The sequence below is a fragment of the Humulus lupulus genome, chromosome 6, assembly GCF_963169125.1.
Source record: "Humulus lupulus chromosome 6, drHumLupu1.1, whole genome shotgun sequence".
NCBI lineage: Eukaryota > Viridiplantae > Streptophyta > Magnoliopsida > Rosales > Cannabaceae > Humulus > Humulus lupulus.
Window position 1 is genome coordinate 76,389,517 of NC_084798.1, and position 22,063 is coordinate 76,411,579.

The 22,063-nt window shown below is 35.8% G+C and overlaps 1 non-coding gene across 1 annotated transcript; it reads right to left on the bottom strand.

Moving 5' to 3' along the window:
• Window positions 1–3,136: 3,136 nt before the first annotated feature.
• LOC133787776 (small nucleolar RNA R71) lies at window positions 3,137–3,244 on the bottom strand. Its single transcript, XR_009872777.1, has one exon. It is a non-coding gene; the product is annotated as a small nucleolar RNA R71 (small nucleolar RNA).
• Window positions 3,245–22,063: the final 18,819 nt, after the last annotated feature.

Genomic DNA, 22,063 nt, shown 5'->3' on the forward strand with positions numbered 1-22,063 from the left:
CTAGGTGGCTGGAAATGAGGAAATTCTGCAGAGTTTTAATGAATGTCATTTTAGTAATTTCACATGGGAAAAACAAAGGGGTTCTTATTTTAAGGCGAATTTCATCATAAAACATATGTTTTTCAAAGTAAGAACTAGAAGAATACGGCTGGAAGCTCATTATCGCTTTAGAGTTTTTTTTTCTTCTTTTCTTTACTTTGTTTCATCTTTAATTTATGTTGATTGATAGTTTTATGGATTTTAATATAAATTAAATCTAGTGCTAGGGTTTTTATTTGAGTCTCTTGAAACTCTTCTATGAATTAATGCAATTTTTATGTTTTGTTCTTCATTATTGAGATCTTTTCAATTTATGCTTATTGCTTGTCATTGACTCCCATTGATTACATGATCTATGTGAATTTGATTCAAAATCTGAAAGGTGAGATTCAAACATGCTATAACTGATTAGATGTAGATTTCAAAATTGAATGAAATTATCAATATGGTTTATGTTGCTTATAAGTTCTCATGATTAATGCTTCCTATATGTTGATTTTATCATAGAAATATAGTAAATTCACACATAGGTCGGGTTTTATATATCTTACCACAAATATAAAATGTTTTTGTAACTTGCTATCTCAATTAGAAGAAATATTTGTGAGAATATTGCATAAAGGAAATAGAGAGTGGTAAGACGATGAGATTAAATTCCCTATTTTTCATCCATTAATTAATTGTCTTAGCATTATTTGTTTTGAGTTCACAGTTTTTAATTGTTTTTGATTCGTAGTTTTTATGATTATGTTTTAGTTTTCTCTTATTGAAAACTTTTCACTTGAAAAATAATGATTATGAGTTAAGTATTTTTAATTGGTAATTCAGTCTTCTTGGGTTAATACTTGTGCTTGTGCACTTTATTACTTGAAACGATACAAATACTTGCGTTATCAAATTTTCACAACAAGTTCTTGGGGCCGTTTCTGGGGTTTAAAAATTATTAATATCAATTCAATTAATTTTTACTCTACTTTTGTTGTTTTTGTTATTCTTGTTAATCCTGAGATAGAGAGAACTTGCAGACATAATAGAAAGAAGAAGAGGTTGGAGAATACCATGGTTGAGAATCAAGAGAATGCAACAAATAATGTTCAAAGAGTAGCAAGTTGTTGACGGTGAGAACTCGTCAACGAAGTTAAGTTGGAAAAATTATCGAATTGAAATTGCTAATTCGAAAGCTATGAAAACTTGAACGATGACTCAAGAATAATGGAGTAACAACAATGGAGAATTCAGTATCTCATTCACACTAATGTCTCTGTTGCAGTAAAATTTCCAACCCCCTCTCAGGTGGCCTTGGAATTCCATTTATAGTAGGCTCTAACGGCCTTAGGTACATAGTGGTCCAGGGGACCAAGAGGTACAAACGTACTGTACCAGGGAAGTGGCTTCAGAGGTTGTGGCTGTACATCCCGTACAGGAGCAGGTGTCAGGAGGATGTCTCCACTACTTGTCTGTACCCCTTCCTGAGGCGTGGTAGCAGGCGTGTTGGCGCAGGAGGTAGTGGTGTCGGCTCTGACCTATGGCCGTAGACGTACGGACCACGATCCTCACTGGTACTGGCATCCGTACCTGGTACCTGGTCGTACAAACATGTCTCCTTTGACTCACACTAAGCATAGGGACTTTGAAGTGTGAAAAAGGGGATCTTCGGTGTCCGTATTGGCCGTGGCGTTGAATAGGGGTCTTGGGCCCATACACGTTAAGTCATGGGGCGTCGGCCTCCTGAGAAGATTATGGGCTGATGGACCTCCCGGGGCGTGCGCGCGCGGGACCTTGCACGGCCTCGCGCATGGGGCGCCTTAGACGGCCTCGCGACCCCCTCTTGGCCTCGCGCATGGGGCGCCGTAGACGGTCTCGCGGCCCCTCATGGCCTCGCGCATGGGACACCTTAGACAGCCTCGCGACCCCCTCATGGCCTTGCGCATGGGGCGCCTTAGACGGCCTCGCGGCCCCTCATGGCCTCGCGCATGGGACGCCTTAGACGGCCTCGCGACCCCCCTATGGCCTCGCGCATGGGACGCCTTAGACGGCCTCGCGATCCCCTCATGGCCTCGCGCATGGGGCGCCTTAGACGGCCTCGCGACCCCCTCTTGGCCTCGCGCGTGGGGCGCCGTAGACGGCCTCGCGACCCCTCATGGCCTCGCGCATGGGACGCCTTAGACGGCCTCGCGGTTCCTTCCTTGGCCTCGCGCATGGGATGCCGTAGACGGCCTCGCGACCCTTCTTGGCCTCGCGCATGGGGCGCCGTAGACGGCCTCGCGGCCCCTCTTGGCCTCGCGCATGGGGCGCCGTAGACGGCCTCGCGGCCCCTCATGGCCTCGCGCATGGGACGCCTTAGACGGCCTCGCGACCCCCCTATGGCCTCGCGCATGGGACGCCTTAGACGGCCTCGCGATCCCCTCATGGCCTCGCGCGTGGGGCGCCTTAGACGGCCTCGCGACCCCCTCTTGGCCTCGCGCATGGGGCGCCGTAGACGGCCTCGCGACCCCTCATGGCCTCGCGCATGGGACGCCTTAGACGGCCTCGCGATTCCTTCCTTGGCCTCGCGCATGGGATGCCGTAGACGGCCTCGCGACCCTTCTTGGCCTCGCGCATGGGGCGCCGTAGACGGCCTCGCGGCCCCTCTTGGCCTCGCGCATGGGACGCCTTAGACGGCCTTATATTTTCTGTTGATGAGATTATGAGCATCAACACAAGTGATGCAGCGGTTGCTATTGAACAAGGACCAAGGACCCTAAGAGATTATGTACTTCCCATTGTGATGGGAGTGCATTCCTGTATCAGACACACTACAACTGTCGCTAACAACTTTGAAATCAAGCTAACAATTTTACAAATGGTGCAGTCCACCATACAATTTAGTGGATTACCGACTGAGGATCCAAACTTGCCATAGCCAACTTCTTAGAGTTGTTTGCAACATTTAAGATGAACTGGATGAGTGATGATTCAATTTGACTGAGACTACTCATGTTTTCCTTAAGGGACCGAGTGAAGAGTTGGTTAATTTTGCTGCAAGCCAATTCCATCATGCATGGGAGGAACTAGCCCCAATGTGTTTTGCCAAGTTTTTTCCTCTAGCAAAAGCTGCATTGTTGAGATGGGAAATTAATAACTTACACTAGAATGACGGGGAGTTGTTGTATGATGCATGGGAGTGCTTCAAGGAGTTGTTAAGGAAGTGTCCCCATCATGTAATTGAGAAGTGGATGCTGGTCCATAACAATTATAATGGGTTGGGTGGTACTACTCGTACAATAATTGTTGCAGCAACATGGAGTCCTTTCATATGCAGAGTGCTAATGAAGCATATGAGTTACTGGAGGAGATGACCATGAAAAACTACCAGTGGCCTACTTAGAGGCAAAATACAAAAAGGTCGCTAGGATGATTGATCTCAATGCTTACAGCTCAAGTGGAATATTTGATGAAACAGTTACAACAAAATAACCTCGCAGCTCAAGCCATGCAATTGCAAAGTGTGTATAAAATGTGTGGAATAAGTCATCCACGTAATCAGTGCCCTGTAGTGGATTTAAACAATTTGCCTATGTAACAAGTTCCAGCCATAAGAAATTTCCAAAGACCAGCCAATAACTCATATTCCATGACCTATAACCAAGGGTGGAGGAACCATCCTAACTTCTCATGGAATAATAATCAAGAAGCACAACAGCCTTTTCCACAAAACCATCAACCTTTCCCACAACCCTAGTAGTCTTTCCAACATCCACCTCATGGGTTCTATCAACCACATAATAGACTGCCAAAGCAGCAACTTCCCATGTAGCAACCTGAAGCACAACCTGATGTATTAAATTAGTTTTTGACCGAAAAAACGCATCTATTAGAAGTTTGGAGACTCTGATTGCTCAGTTAGCTACTTTAATGACAAACAGGGCACAAGGAAGTTTTCCAAGCACTACTGAAATAACTCACTAGCAAAGAAGGAATTAGTTAGATGAGATGAGTCACGATCAAACGATAGAGAGCATAGCAGAAAAGAAGCCTAGTGAAGAAAATGCATTGATGGTCTCCCAGAAAAAGAAGTGCTACCTCCAGTGAGCATTGAGCACCATTTCAAGATCCCATACCTAGAGAGACTACGTAAGAAAAATCTGGATGAACAGTTTGTAAAGTTTTTGGAGGTGTTCAAGAAGTTGCATAACAATATTCCCTCCGCATAAGCACTTGAACAAATGCCTAGCTACATCAAGTTTATGAAAGAGATCCTGCCTAATAAAAGGAAGATGGGAGACTGTGAAATTGTAGCATTGACAGAAGAGTGTGGTGCCATTCTACAAAGGAAACTCCCACAAAAGTTAAGAGAACCAGGAAGCTTTACCATACCTTGCACCATTGGCGACTTTGAATGTAAGCATGATATTTGAGATCTGGGTGCAAGTATAAATTTGATGCCACTGCCAGTATTCTGCAGTTTCGGGCTAGGTGATGCAAGGCCCTTACCGTGACATTACAGATGGTAGGTCGTTCAGTTAAGCAACCTAGAGGGATTATTGAAGATCTGTCAGTAAAAGTCGGCAAGTTTATCTTTCCAGCTGATTTTATTGTTCTTGACATGGAGGAGGATGTTAATGTCCCAATTATTCTTGGGACACCTTTCTTAGCCACAGGGCAAGCTCTAATAGACGTTCAAAATGGGGAGTTACAGTTAAGAGTACAAGGTGACGAGGTAGTATTCAGGACCATGACTTATCCAAGAGCTAGTGATAATTGTTCAATTGATGTGATAGATAGAGCTATAGCAAGGCAAAAGAGGGTTGAAGATCTTCTTGAATTGAACCTTACAGTAGCTGAATTAGATGAAGAAGATGGTGAGGAGGCTATGGGTTATTTGTATTGTATTAATTGTTATGGGCCATTGAGTGGGAAAAGGTTTGAAGAGCTTGGTCAAGAGCCAGAGAGACCGCTACCTTCCATTGAGAAACCTCCTATTTTAGAATTGAAAGCTTTACTAGAACATCTTTGATATGCGTGTCTTGGAGAAAAGGATACCCTTCCTCTTATAGAGTCTTCGTCTCTTTCTAAGGTGGAAGTGGAAAAATTTCCAAGGATGCTTCAAGTTCATAAGATGGATATTGGATGGACGATAGCAAATATTAGGGGAATTAGCCTGTCCACTGTGTTCATTGCATTTTGATGAAAGATGAGGCCAAATAGACAATTGATGCTCAAAGAAAGTTAAACTCAACAATGAAGGAAGTGGTAATATAAAAAGTCTTTAAGTGGTTAGATGCGGGAGTGATCTACCCAATGTCTAATAGTGCATGGGTGAGCACAGTGCAAGTGGTTCCAAAGAAGGGTGGTATCACGATGGTCAAGAATGAGAACAATGAACTTATTCCTACACATATTATGACATGTTAGAGAATTTGTATTGACGACCGCAAGTTGAATAAAGCAACTAGAAAGGATCACTTTCCTTTGTCATTCATTGATCAAATGTTTGATAGGTTGGCAAGCACAACTATTCTTGTTTCTTGGATGGTTATTCTGGGGAACATCAGATTGTTAGGAACGAGTTTCCTAATACGCAACGGAATGGTGGTGGGTTGGCCCAGCGTACAACAAAAATTTTGTAACATATTTAAACTACCTTAAAATATGCAGATCCATTAATATACATATATGAATCATAAGAAAGAAAAAAATAGAAAACATACCTCTTGATGCTTATTAAGTGTCCTTGCTATCATTTCGTAATTTGAACGGACTTCCTATCCAAGCCGCTCCCAGGTACTCACACTAAGATCTTCCACAGCGTTCTCTACACCTCAAGAAGTGTGTGGGCACTTAGAGAATAAAGGATGGTTAATTTCTGATTCTACTTAATGTACTCAACAAATTAGATCAAGAGAATTGGGCTGAGATTGGTTCTATATCTTTTTCAATGAGAGATAAAAAAGTATCGTTTTTTTCTTTTAGAGCGAATGACAGAGTATATCTTATTTTCAGATAAGTCTAACTTAAATAAAAAATATTTAAATTCAAAAAATAAATCTATAACCAATTTACAATTTATCTTTCAATTAATTAATTATCTCATTAATGAAAATATCCAAAAACTAACTTTTGAAATTTCCATTAATTAATTAATTAAATAATTAAAATTGAAAAATCTATCCCTGAAAATCTGTGCAGTACACGCCACACACAGTCCATGGACTGTGTGTGGTTGTGTACCACCCTATATTTTAGGGATATTTGATTTTTCCATAATTATTTATTCAAACTATCTTGTGAGATAAAAATCTAACAACCTCATAATTAATTCAAATTTGAATTAATTTTCTTTTTAACTAGTTATCAAATATAATTAATTATTTGAATAAATATCAATCTTTTAAATTCAAATCTAATTTGAACTTATCAGATTATTATCTCCCACTCAAATAAAGATATTTAATTAATTCTATCAATTAATTAAAACCAATTTAAATTAAATACTAATTCAGAAATTAAATATTTAATTTATTATAATTTCTAAAATTATAATTAATTAATTATTTCATATAATTTCGAAAGCAAATTTAATTATTTAATATAATTTTTAAAATTACATAATAATTAAATATTAATTAATTTTGTTAATTACAACTAATTTGTAATTATTTAATTAATCACTATTATCACATAATTGCATATTTGGCCCGAAGAACAAATTTCTTCTTAAATATGTCTTTCAACCATTTTTTTCTTTATATCAACTCTTGCCTTGAATTGTGTTGATAGAGCCGCTGTGGGGACCTATGGACCTATAATTCCAAGCTCCAATAAATTTGAGATTATTAATTAACTATTTAATTAAATAATCTTAATTTATTAATCTCATGATTACTCCACTATAAATATGAGACTGCACTCTTGTAATTATAGACATTTCATTTACTGAGTACTTTATAAAATAAAGCGTCCATTGATATAATCATTACATACAAATTAGCCCTCTAATAATGGTTCATAATTAATCAGGAATAAAATTACCTTTTTACCCTTTTAATTATATCTTGTTTCCTTAAGTACCATTGACTTTACTAGTGAAGGATAATTCATAACTAAATTATGAATTTGTGCTCAATAACCTTTCAGTCCCAAAAGTCAACCCTTAAGAGAACCATTATTCAATCTCTTATGAGAAGGTATAGATTCCATATCTGTATACTACGTTCCCATCCATTTATATTAATGAGTTTCCAAAATAAAAGTTTCTAGCCTGATCATTCTGACAGACCCTATCAAGTGAATCAAAGAACTCATATAACATAAACAAGAGTTCATAGTAACTTCAGATTAAGATCTATTTGTATATGATCATCAGTTGATATATTTAATTAATACTTTGAAACGATATTTAACTAAGTATTAATAAACATATCTGGTCCAGTTCTATATATTCTCTAATATATAAAGTACCTCCACTAAATTGTCCTACTACACTAGTGATCCGGATCTAGATCACATGTATTCATAATACTAGTGGACCGTACTTGCTGCAATTAATCTAAAGATTTCTTAACTTTATTTTACCGCAAACTTTCAAGTTCATTTATCTCAAACACAATCCTCCCATACCAATACCTGTTTGAGATTACATAAATGAACTTAGGAATTTTTCTGATATTTACATAATATAACAGAATAATATAGTCCATAAAATATATGCATAACAAATTTATTTCTTAAAACAATGTCTACTACATATGCTTTCAGGGCACAATTCCCAACACAGATAGCTATCACACCTAAGGATCAAGAGAAGACGACGTTTTGTCCTTATGGCATTCTCGCCTTTAGGAGAATGCCATTTGGACTTTGTAATGCACCTGCAACTTTCCAAAGGTGTATGATGGAAATATTTTCTAACATGGTAGAGAAGGGTATAGAAATCATTATGCATGAATTTTTGGTCTATGGTTCTTCCTTTGATAATTTCTTGGCCAACTTGAAGCTCATAATCTAACCTAGTACTGAACTGGGAAAAGTGCCACTTTATTGTGAATGAGGGGATTGTTCTTGCGCACAAGATTTCGAGCAAGGGAAAGTGGACCAGGCTAAGATTTTAATTATTGAGAATTTACCTCTTATTGTCTCAGTGCAAGGTTTTAGAAGCTTTCTTGGCCATGCAGGGTTTTATAGAAGATTGATTAGAGGTTTTTCCAAGATTTTGAAACCCCTATATACATTTTTGATGAATGTAGAACCATTTGAGTTTGATAAGGAGTGTCGCCATGTTTTCAAGGCACTTATGGAGAAATTAGCCTCAGTGCTGATATTCGTAGCATCTAATTGGGAATTACCCTTTGAATTAATGTGTGATGCAAGTGACTTTGCAGTAGGAGCAGTGTTGGGGCAACGAGGTGACAAGGTGTTTAGAATGATTTATTATGCGAGTCACACCTTGAATGATGGTCAGGTTAAGTATGCTACTACAGAAAAGGAGCTCTTTGCCATTGTGTTTGCTTTTGATAAGTTTAGGCTATACCTCATTGGGAATAAGGTAGTTGTATTCACTGATCATTCTGCCATTAAATACCTTCTTACTAAGAAAGATGCTAAGCCTCACATCATTCATTGGGTCTTATTGCTGCAAGAGTTTGACATGGAGATTGGGGATTATAAACGTACTAAAAAATAATGGCTGACCATTTGTCTAGATTAGAAGTGGAAGAGAGCAAACACAAGCATGAAAGAGATGCAGATTAATGATATTTTCCAAGATGAACAATTATTTGAAGTAGAGGAGAATAATGAGGTGCCATGGTTCGCTGATTCTGTTAACTTTTTGGCTACAAATATAGTGCCTCTAGAGATGTCTAGATAACAACTTAAAAAGTTTTATTTGGAGGTAAAGCACTAATATTTGGAAGAGTCTGTCTTATATAAACAATGTGTGGATCAAGTAATCCGCCACTGTGTAGCAGAGGATGAGATGATATCCATTCCCACTCATTGTCACACTCTTCATTGTGGTGGCCTACAAGAATAACAACCAAGGTTTTACAGTGTGTTTTCTATTGGCAAACATTATTTAAAGATTCTAATGTTTTTGTTAAAGCTTGTGACACCTATCAACGTACAAGAAGTATATCAAGATGGAATGCGATGCCTCTACGTGCCATATTGGAAGTGGAAATATTTGATGTCTGTGTGATAAGAATTATGGGACCCTTCCCGTCATCCTATGATAATAATAAGTATATTTTACTTGCTGTAGATTATATTTCAAATTTGATGGAAGCATCGTCAGCTCTTACTAATGATGGAAATGTGGTTTTAAATTTCTTACAAAAGAATATTTTCACTAGGTTTGGAACTCTTAGAGAAATTCTAAGCGATGAAGGGACTCATTTTTTTAAATAAACAATTCGATGGTATGGTTTGCTTGCTTGGTATGATGTAAGGCATAGAACAATGTTAGCTTATCATCCCCAATCAAATGGGTAAGCGGAAGTGTCCAATAGAGAGGTAAAAATCATTTTAGAAAAGACCGTCAATAGTTCAAGGAAGGATTGGTATAAGATGCTTGATGATGCTCTGTGGGCTTATAGGACGTCATTTAAAACTCTTATTGGCATGTCACCTTATAGGATGATTTTTGGTAAAGCATGTCACTTGCTGCTTGAGTTGGAACATAAAACTTATTGGGCAATGAGACAACAGGAGATGGATATGAAATTATCTGGTCAAAATAGGTTGATGGAAATAAATGAACTTGACGAGTGGCGGGATGAAGCTTATAAGAATGCAGAGATTTACAAGGAACGCACTGAAGCTTGGCATGATAAAAACCTTATTCGAAAAGAATTTCAACCAGGGTAGCAAGTATTATTGTTTAATTCATGGTTGAAGTTGTTTCCTGAAAAATTGAAGTCAAGATGGTTAGGGCCATATATAGTGGTGAACGTCTTTCCTTACGGTGCAGTGGAATTGAAAGATAAGTACAATAAAATGTTCATAGTGAATAGTCAATGAGTTAAACCATACCTGGGTGGTCCCATTGATCAAGCTGAATCAGTCTTCCTTTTCAAGTCATTCTAAGAAGGAGGTTCGACGTTCAACTAAATGACGTTAACAACAGCGCCATTGGGAGGCATCCCATTCATTTATTTAATTTTGTTTTAGTTTGTAATTTTGAATTTCATTGAAAAATTGTTTTTCATTTTTTTTCTTAAGATTTAGTTTTCTAGTTTCGGGATTGATTTTGAAGTTTTTGAATTGTGAAAATTGTGACCATTTTTGGGCCATTACCGCGACCACACTACCTTAGCGCATGGTCACTGCCACAAAGCCCCAGGCCAAATATGAAGAGTAGCATAATCACGCCAGACGCCGTTCAAAACGACTTTGAGGAGAGAGTAGCGTAATCACGCCAGACGCAGTTCAAAACGACTTTGAGGAGAGAGTAGCGTGATCGCGCTACTCTAGAGTGCGTCCCCCTCGCACGAGGTGAGAATTTTAAACTCTCTAAAACGTAATTTTTGGGCCATTTTTGTGAAAACAAATTTTTTTCCTTCAATGTTTTCTCTTCTATCAGTTTTGTCTTAGCACATTGAGGAGATACTTCGTCTCAAGCTTGGCCTATACATTCTCCTCCTTCTTTTTTGGAGGAGCAGATGAGTAGAGAGCTAAATTTCTAGGAGAATCACTTGTGAAGTGTTAATATGGTCGAGTATCAGCAAGCAATTGCGTCCCATTTTGGAATTGACACCAGTGAATTGCCTCAGTTTCCACATCCACTGCATTTGGCTATCCTCCACTTGAGGGGGATGGTGATGAGGGTCCTTCATCGTGAGTCATTCAAGTTGTCAGGTTAGTTTCTTTTCATTATCTTTTATTTAAATATTGGGGACAATGTCTAGGTTAAGTTTTGGGGAAGGGACTTATTGTTTGTATGTATTATGTTGTGAGTTTTGTGGTAATTTGTGCTGCTTTTGTGTTGTTTTAGTTATGTTTTGTCTAGGATGTTTAGAGTGTTATTTGAATAAAGTTTACAATAATTATCCAATGACAATATGTTGAAAGATATGCTCTATAAATTGAAGGGAATGAAACTATAAAAATCAGTGTGCTTGGTTGAATATTTCTTTCCATTTTTACTTTGTCCACTTAAATAATTGAGAGCTTAATCATGATTTCTAATAAATTTTGTGTGATTGAATATTATTTATGCTTTCTGAATTTTTAAAATAAAAATAAAAATTGAAATTGGTTTTATCCTAGAACTTGTTTGCTTGCTATTTGAGACGAAATCCTAGATGATGCACGCTTAGGAAAGAGATTTAGGAAATTTTTTTAAACGTTTGAGGCTTCAAGACAACCTGTATTATTTAATCCCTAGTTACCCACTTCTGAGTCTAATATGATTTGTTTTATTGTTTGACACCAATGTTAAGTCTATTTGAACCCTTAAAAATTTTCATTTGCTTTGATTATACCATAAGCATATGAAAAATGATTGGGGGATTGTTTTGTATGGGGTGTGCATTTGAAAGGTTTTTCAATAGAAAAAATAAAAAGATTGAGAGAGAAGAAAAAAATATATTGAAAATAAACTATACTCTAGTTAAAAACACAAAGAAATAAGTTTGAGGGATTGTAGTATCATTGGAAAAAAAATTTGAAAAAAAATGAAAATTAAAAAATCATGTTTATGAATTCTCTCTCAAAACAAGAATGATTGGGAAATTTGGGATTGTTTTGGATTTGTAAGTTTGCATAAGATTGGTTTGTTTGGTTTGTATGCTTATTGTATAGTAAGCCTAAATGACATTTTTGTTTACCCTTACCCATGTCATTCAATTATAAGCCATGAAAGTCATATTGATTTTTGAGCATGTGTTATTTACACTAGTGGAGATTAGTAAGTATAACAAGCTTATGAGATAATAGTGAGCATGAATTGATTCAATTACATATTATTTATTAATCATGTTTAGGAGAGCTTTTATTTTTGTTTGCATTTAAGTGAATTGGAAGAATGTTTTGACTGAAATTTTGGATTATTGGTTGAATTTCCTAAACATTATATAAGTGTGTTAGTCATCATATCTTGAGGCTTGAATTATTATTGTTGTTGTCTTGATTCATTTTGTGTTGTTTGTTTAAGTTTTTAGTTTTGTCTGTCCACTGTTGTGTTCTTACTGGAGGGCGAGTAAAGGGTATGTTTGGGGGAGTTTGATAAACGAGTTTTAGTGTGCCTTTTTAGAAAATATTTTAGTTAATTAGGGTTCTTTTGTTCTATTTTATGCTTGTTTTTATTTGTTTTTAGGATTTGAATGACCTAGGATGCTTTGCACTAAAAAGAGGTGAAAACTCGACAAAACGATGAAATTCTAGAAAAACTAATGTTTTGGAGCAAGTAGCACGACCGCGCTACTGTATGACATGACCGCGAGGTCATTGGAAATGAGGAAATTCTACATATTTTTAATGAAGAGCATTTTAGTCATTTCATATTGAAAAAACGTAGGGTTTCGTATTTTAATGTGATTTTCATCTTAAAATATATGTTTGTTAGAGTGGGAATTGGAAGAAGACGGCTAGAAGCTCATTATCGCTTTAGAGATTTCTTTTCTTTTCTTTATTATCTTTCATCTTTAATTCATGATGATTATTAGTTTTATGGATTAAAATATGAACTAAATCTAGTGTTATGGTTTTTAATTGAGTCTCTTGAAACTCTTCTATGAATTAATGCAATTTTTTATGTTTTGTTCTTCATTATTGAGATCTTTTCAATTTATGTTTATTGCTTGTGATTTACTGGTCATTTATTACATGATCTATATGAGTTTGATTCAAAATCTGAAAGGTGAGATTCAAACATGCTATAATTGATTAGACGTAGATTTCGATATTGAACAAAAGCATCAATATGGTTTATGTAGCTTATAAGTTCGCATGATTAAAGCTTCCTATATGTTGAGTTTATCATAGAAATGTAGTAAATTCACACAGGTCAGTTTTATATATCTTAACACGAATATATAATGCTTTTGTAACTTGCTATCTCAATTAGAAGAAAATATTTTTGGGAATATTGCATTAAGGAAATACAAAGCGAAAAGACGACGAGATTGAATTCCCTAATTGCCATCCATTAATTAATTGTCTCAGCATTATTTGTTTTGAGTTTGTAGTTTTTAATTATTTTTGTTACTTAGTTCTTATGTTTATGTTTTAGTTTTCTCTTCTCGAAAACTTTTCACTAGCCAAATAGAGATTAGGTAATTCAGTCTTCGCGGGACCATACTTGTGCTTGTGCACTCAATTACATGAAACGATACGTATACTTGCGTTATCAATTTTTTTGCAAGTGTTTGGAGAAAAAGCTCAAGATTTTTTAAAGTGTTTCATTTAAGATCCTCAATAATTTTTTTTCTTTATTTTTACAAACAAATTATCATATTTTTTCCCATTGTTAAGCAACATGAAAACGTCCTACAAGAAACATGCAAAGGAATACAGTGTACCTTTCTTTGGTGCAGCAACAACACACACAGAAAAGAAATTTGAATATCATAAAAGGAGCTTGACAACTTGGATAAGTGAATAAGGCCTTATTTGTAGAAAATTGGATATCATAAATGGTAAAAATTCTACTCCAAAATTAAAAGTTACTCAGTAATGACTTCCAATATTGCTGAGTCACTTAACTCAGCCACCGTGGCAGCTAGAGAGGTGCCTGTAACAACACTTTTAGAGTGTTTGCGTAGATTACTCCAAGATTGGACATACACTAATAGGAAACTAGGTCAAAAATCAATGAAAAGATTGACACAAGTAGTAGAACAAGCATTATCCAACAACTTCATATACTCTTTGAGATTAACAATAAGATTGCTCAATTTTTTAGTTTTTTTTTTCAATTATATCTACCACTCAATATTGTTGCTATTGTGTTGCTCTAATGTTGCTACCAAACCTATGTGTAATGCCCTAATTTCTCATAGTATTATCGAGAATACAACGTTGGATCATAAACACAAATATTGTTCCTTTATTTAAGAAAATCATAATAAGCAAAGGGGTCCCATACCATTACAAAAATAAAATAAAGTTTGTAACAAAAATAAAGAGCAACATTTGAATATTAAAAATAAAGATACTTAAAAAAAAATTCTTTGAAACTAAAATCATAGGCCCATTGATCCTTCCTCGACTATATGATCCCCACGAACACAACACTAAGGTCTTAGGTCCCACTCGCCACCGAACTTTTTATCCTCAATTTTCTGCATAACAACATCATAAGGAGTGAGCTTCTAAGCCCAATAAGGAAAATACAATTAAAAGTCATATAACAAGTAATCATAACAGACATTCATAAATCATACAAAAGTTTTAACAACAGTAATTTCTACTAATCATACAAGATTATAATATATTCTAGGTCAAAACATAGATCATAATCATAGGTCATAAAAGGTCATAATCATAGGTCACAATATCAAGACAGGTATAGAAAAAGATAAGTGCTTATACAGGGGTGGAAATTATTCCCCAAACATAAGTCTGTCATACAATTTTAGCAACCGATCCTACTAGACATCAACTTAGATCTGTCACACATTTCTGAACACCTTAAGTCAAGCCACACTTATCTTCTTATAGTACCTGAAATGTTAGGGTCATACATATCACAACTAGGTCATAAACTAAGCTACCTAATTATCATTACCTTGAGTGTGGAAATGAGAGGAAAAAGGAGAGATTGCTTTTCCTATGGAGAATCGCCCAAAACCTTATATATGACATAAAATATATAATATTAGAGACTTGTGATAATAACTATACTTCCAAAATTTTCTAAACCTCATAAAGTAATGCATTCACCCTAGAACCAAAAGATGAAATCCTGAGCCGTCACTCTAATGCCTATCTCCAACAGCGACACCAAGAGCTCTAATGGCTATAGGGTTTATAATGGCTATAGTGTTTTAGGATTTATAGAGAAAATATAAGAAAAATAATTTCCGAGTAATATAAAGGCTATAATGGTTTGATGGACCCAAAATGGGTATGTTTTAAATATGAAAATCACAAGCGCATGAATCGTATATATAGTATCGAGTTCGTGTAAGCAAGGATGTCAAACCCAAAGGGGTTGTCTAAAATAAAAAAGAAAACTATTTTAAACAAACATTAATAAACTCTAACCTAGCTGCAAAGATTGATGATGGGATATTGTGACAAGAAAATCAAATAAAGAGAATAATAAAGAAAAAGACAATATATATAACTAAATTAATAATTGTAAACAAGATGGTAGAAGAAAGATTATTAAGATAATTGAATCCACAAAATATAAGTTCAATAATATTTATAAGTACATTGATTCCCAAGTTTTAGTAATAGTAGAAATTAGTGAAACCATCATTTATTCAAATTAGATATTCTATTTATGCACAAGTTATTATAGAAATATAGGATTTATCTTCACTTTTTAAGATATAATTTCAAAGTATTTAGTGTGAACCAATCTAAAGAAACAACAAATAAATCAATGAATATTATTTATAAGAAAAAACATAATATTTTTGTTCTAAGCATTTGATGTGCACAATTTAATGGCACACCTTAATAAAAGAATATTATGTTTTTGCACTAATGAAGAACAAAGTGTAAATATGTGCTAACAATAGAAAATACATGATATTTAAGATGAAAGAAAATACTTGAAGAAGAAAAATCCATAAACTTTGTTGCACAAATGAGAAATCAACATGAAAAATAAATACTATCTAGTTACATATTGTTTCATCACACATTAATAATCTTAAAAAGATTAGAAACTCATAACTATAATATAAATTACAAAACAAAGAGAATACATACTAGAAAAATGCTGTTGAAAAAAACTAAAATGGAGAAAAAAATGGTAGAGAGAAATTATAGAAAATATGATGGTAACTAAAAGGAGGTAGTTGACTCCTTGAACTCCATAAAAAGGACCTAGTACCCATCCATTTCTCTCATTCTTCAAGCTGTGTTCAGAGCCTTCAAGCTGCTAGGGTTACTATAGAGTGATAAACACTTGGGTTGGGGTATAAGCTTTATCATCTTAAGCTTTATAAACACTTGGGAAGTAAGATAAATAGTGTGTTTCCAATATCAAGATGTAGTTCGGTTCTAGTACATTCAAAGGTATTCCTAATCTTAAGTTCATTTCAGTTTAATTCTTTAGTTTTCATTCAGATCCTAACTCATTGTTTTCAATTCCTGGTTAGGTATTTAAGTTCTTTGAACTTAAGGTTTCTTTTCGGTAAGTTTCATCTTGGTGGTTTAGTTCATTTCTTGATCATCTATTTCTTTAGAAATACTCAGTCTTATTGTTGGTTTTTGGATTGTTCCAAATCCCATCCTTTCTCTCATATCCCAGTTTTGGTAAGGAAAATAGGATAGAATTATATATGTTTATATGATATGTTATGTCATCTTGTGTTATGTTATGTTATGTTTACATTATGTATAGTATGTTTATAGACCTTGGGCATATGACTTGTATAGCTAACAAGCCCCAGTAAATTATGGGCATATGACTTGCTTGGCTAGCAAGCCCCATAAATCTATTAGGCATATTACTTGTTTAGTTAACAAGCCCCAAGTAGTATAATGGCCATTGTAGTATATGACATATGTTTCTGATAAAGTTTATGTATATGTTTTATGTTATTAGTAGATTTTCCTTGCTGGGCATTACGTTCATTCCTTTATTTTATGTACGCGGGAAAATAGATATGGCGGTGGAATGATTCGTGGTAGCTTGGCATGTGTATTGAGGAAGAATGGATTCGATGGACTGCGTAAACGATTTGAGGACGACGTTATTTTCAGTCATTTTATTATGTTTTCTTTATGTATTTTCTGCATTTAGCTTTGTAAACAATTTTATTTAAGTTTAAACTTATGTTTTATTTTTAAACAATGGGATCCAATACCCCGAATTTATGTATTTCAACATTTAATTTAGTGTTTTTAATCAAGTTTGTGAATGTTTCTTATGCATGTTTTCTCGAAAATAGTGTCTATGTATAGTAGTTTTTGTAATGCCCCGAATTTCCTAATAAGGGTTAGGACCTTGATTAGGAGGCCGGGAGGGCCATAATTGAATTATGACGTTATTTAATGATCATATGCATGTTTATGTGAATTATATTATAATATGATGATAAATGCATGCATATGGGTGTATTTATAATTATAAGGGCATTTTGGTAATTTGGCCCGTTGAGGGCATAATTGTGTATTTTCGTGCATGTGGGTGAGTTTTGAATGGTACCACATTATATGCGGATTTGTTCGAGCCTTTCGGCATGAGACGATCATGAAATGCAAATGTTCGGTCTAGTCATAACGGGTTTAAGTTCGGGGCTCAGGGTGAGTCTCGGGGTGATTTTAATGATTAGAGCATTACCGGGAATTAAAGGGTACTGGGATATGGATTATTGGTGTTTGGGAATATTGAGAATAGCGGGAATTGGAGGGTGTTAATTGTGATTAATGAAATAGGTGCGAAAGGACGGTTTTGCCCTTGGTGGCTGTTAATGTTTTATTTTAGACCTAAGGGCATTTAGGTCTTTTCACCCTAAGAGATTTATATCATCCATTAAGGCTGTAGAAGAGTAACAAAAATAGAGTCTCTTTTCTCCTTCTCTCACGATAGGTTTTCTCCCTCATTTCTCTCTGAATTTTCAAGCTTTGTTTGAGGAATCAAGCCAAGGAACTAAGCTGGGATAAGCTAGGGTTATTCTCCACCATTGAAAAGGGTGTGTTGCTGAGATTGAGGTGAGTTTTTACCCATTATAACTTTTGGTTTTGCTCTGTTTTCTTAGTTAAGTTTCAGCTGGTTTTTGAGTTGAAAAGTTGGGAATTGATTGGAGTTTTGGCTAGGGTTCATGGGGTTGTGATGCTTGGGGTATGTGAGGATTGTTTTTGGGTTCATTTGGGACTGAAATTGATGTTTGGAAGCATTGGAATCGAGTTCGAAGCGAAGGAGTCGAGGAAGAAAGTTTCAGGGGTGGCTCAGTCTGGGGGTAGCGCTACAGCGCCCATCAGAGGGCGCTATAGCGTTACACAGGGCTTCAGTTAGGTCAGTTTGGCTCTGAGTATAGCTCTGGGGTCCTATTGAGTAGCGTTGTAGCGCTACTCTATTTCTTCAGAACCCTATTTTGTGTGTTTTTAAGGGTTTTTGGCTCGGGGTTTCAATCCTTAAGGCCCGGGATCGAATCTACTCACTATGTGGGCATGTTTCGAGGTCTCGAGAGTGGGGTTTAGGTCAAGACCCTATCTTTGATGATTTTCATTAATCGGAGGTTATGTTTGGTTATGACTAGGTGACCTCTAAAGGATTAAGGGTCGATCGCTCTCAAAGGTCGTTCTTGTCCTAATTCTCGCTCGAACCGGAGGTAAGAAAACTTACCCTGTGTATATGTGACATGCATGGCTATTTGTGAGGCCTGTTGGATGCTTAAATGTAATGCACGAGAAACATGTGATTAGGACATGCTTTGTATACTGAGTATGATACTGTTCAGAGCTTGAGTCTCTATGTTTATGCATGATCCTAGTTGTGCTAGTATTTAGTGAGTAAGCATGTTGAATGCCTTGTATTCGGTTATTTGACATATGATATATGTTTGGTGGCATGGATTACTTATGTATGGCACTGACTTATTAGTCAGAATCGGAAATGGTGTCAGATCCATCTGTGAAGCTGTGATTTACTAGTCAAGTTCACAATGGGTTGAACACTGGTCATGTTTTACTGACCTAAGAGTCAGAAATGGCATAGCGTCATGAACGCCGAGCCAAATGAAGATTAGATCTAATCGATATCATCGTTGAATGACTCATATGGGGTATTAATGCTGGACTGACCTGAAGGTCGATGAAAATTATAAGCGCTTGCCTAGTCTAAGACTATTTACTAGAGCCAGGGCCTAAGGCCTAGGTGACTACTTGTCACGTGGCTAAGAAGGTATGGGACCTCCGAGATGGACTTATTAGTCATCTAATTGAGATGGACTTATCAGTCATCTGATCGAGATTGACTTATCAGTCATCTGACCGAGATGGACTTATAAGTCATCTATCTTTTATCCAGGGCTATCAGCCCGATATGGTTACCGAAACCACCAGTGTTAAATCACTTATCTGATTGAGACTGACTTGATAGTCATCCATTCAGGAGGGCCGGATTCTTTATCCTAGATACCCATTTCTACGTGGTTTTTCTTGCCTGCTTGGCTAGGGCTATATCTGCTAGGCGTGTACCTTATGATTTGATGACATGTTATTACTATTCATGAGCATATTGAGTTTTCTTGTTGGGCTTCGGCTCACGGGTGCTATGTGGTGCAGGTAAAGGCAAAAGAAAGCTGGACCATCCTTTAGTTGGAGAGCTTAGGTGACGAGGTGTACATATGCAGCTTCTCGACCACCACGGTCGAGGTTTGAAGAGGAACTAGGGTTAAACCCTGTTTTGCCGCTTAGATCGGCCTGTTGTAAATATTTTCTTGTAATAGACCTTTAAATTATATTTTTGGGATCCCAATGTATATAATAAACGTTCTAATGAAATGTTATATCTTAACCAAAAATTTTAATACCTAAACCGCTAATCATACTTAGTTACACGATTTTGGCCAAATGACTCGATTAGCGAGTTTAGCACTGTTTACAAGGCACACTGTAACGGTCCCTGGAGTTGGGGCGTTACAACTTGGAATCAGAGCGAGCCAAGGTTTATGGTTCCTGAAGACAAGCTGGGCATGTACACTCGTCACTAAAGATAGCTTCACTCAGGGAATGGTAACTATTTCTGTAATTATGTGCTTAACTGCTTAAATAGAATATAAATGATTTACCTGCACATTGTATTAGGGAGCATGAGATTCTGATAGAGCCTGGCTCTTGACTATATGATTATATGCTCTGTGAATATATATATGATTGTGATCATATGATTATCTGCTCCATGAATATATAGTTGTGATATTTGCATGCTGGAGTGGAGGCATGGTATGAGTGTTGGAAGAGCAGGGATTATGATTGATGTATGAATGTTGTGGGCATGTTTTAGCACTGCAAGTGGTTTGTGATTGTGGTGTGTTAAGATTTATTCCATGAGGGAAAGCTCTCGATATGCTTATCATATTTAATGGGTCAAGTTATTGACTGCAGATTCAATTAGCAGGCATATAGTCAAGGCAGATAATGAGGCCTGGTGGTGGTTATAATGAGGCTAGGAGTTACAGCCAGGGTTTTAGTTCTCCATCTGCTCCTATGAATTTTCAGTAGATGCTTATAGATATGCAATCAATATTGCAGAGGCATGAGGAAGAGATTAGGTGTTTGAAGCAACATCGGAATCTGTTGGGAAGCACCTTTTCCTTTGCTATGCCAGGAGTGGCATCAGTTTTGGCTCAGCCTAGGGTTGAGAATAGATGGGAATTTCTTTGTGAAAGATTCCAGGAATATTACCCTCCAGTCTTTGAGGGAGGCCTTGATCCATTTAGAGCTGAACAATGGATGGGCATGATCAGTTCCATCCATTATATTTATTCATTATATAATTATATTCACTCGAGCTTAATTATATTTATTCATTATTATTCACTAATATTCCTTATTTAATTTATCATTAAAAATAAAAACAAGAATTAAATAGGGGATTTTGTTTCAAGATTTCATAACAGAAAATAAAGTAATAAACAAAGAACAATAGATAATGCAATTTTAGAAAACAGTTAAGAATTATTCTCCACCTTCGACAATCAATTTATCTACAATGAAAAATAATATTCCTTATTCCCAATTAAACTATTAACCCCACAGATAACATTTAAGGAATCAATTATATCAGTTTTCCTATTATAATTAATTAAAGCTAAGCGCTCTTAATTAATCATTTTTTCCACGCAATAGACTCATTAAGAATGATATCTAGTTAACCCATGAAAAGCAGTACATTAAACAGAAACAAGTTATGATTTTACCTTTATCAGTTAATCAATGATTTCGAGAGTGATTGAGACTATATATATAAATAATGGCATGCATAAATGTCTCAAAAAATAGTGAAAAATTAAATCTAATTGTACACATTATGTTTAAACATCGATGATCAAGCTTAAGTGACAACCAACACATGATTTAAGCACACAATTCATGCAGAATTTGTCAATTTCCTATAATTATTCTCATCTCAATCAGAAGTTTTATCATTGACAAACGACTTTCAACACAACCATGCTTATGACAACCTAAAAACAAGTTAAAATTAAAAAACGACACAATAACCAAAAGAAAACACAAATAACAACTAAAGAAATGACAAAGAGAAATAAAACAGGCAGTTTTCTCTTCCCCTAAGGGATAAAAAAAATCATTGTCCACAAGGCATAAATAAATAAAAATCAATGCAAAATAAATGTAAAATGTAAGAAAAACTCTCGCAAGTGCTTTGTTTAACGTCATTAGCTCAACTGAATGACGTAGTCATAATTGTTATTGTGGGTCATTTAACAAAAACTTCTTCCTCTTCTACTTATCAATAGAATTTAACACATTGAATTTTATAACTTTGTCCAATTCTATTGTAAGAAACCTTACTTTGACATCCAACTTTCTACTTGTAATCAGTAGGAATGGCCTCCAAAATTGTACCTGCACCAAAACATCTTCAACTATCCTTAAGGGATAGGCATTAGTGTGATTAATCAATCGAATAATAACACTAATTTCTTTTAATAACCCTTGATTTAAAGAAGCAAAAATAGAATAAAACATAACATTAATAAGTGCTCCTACACTAATGAAACATGATTTTACCGAGGATGCATAGAATTGTAAACATCTCAAGATCCTGACACGTGTGGCAATTTCCTTTGAAGAACAACAGAGACATTCTCCCCCACCCTTATCTTTTTATTACCCTTAAGATTCCTTTTATTTGTGCACAAGTCCTTAAGAAGCTCAACATATTGTGGTACTA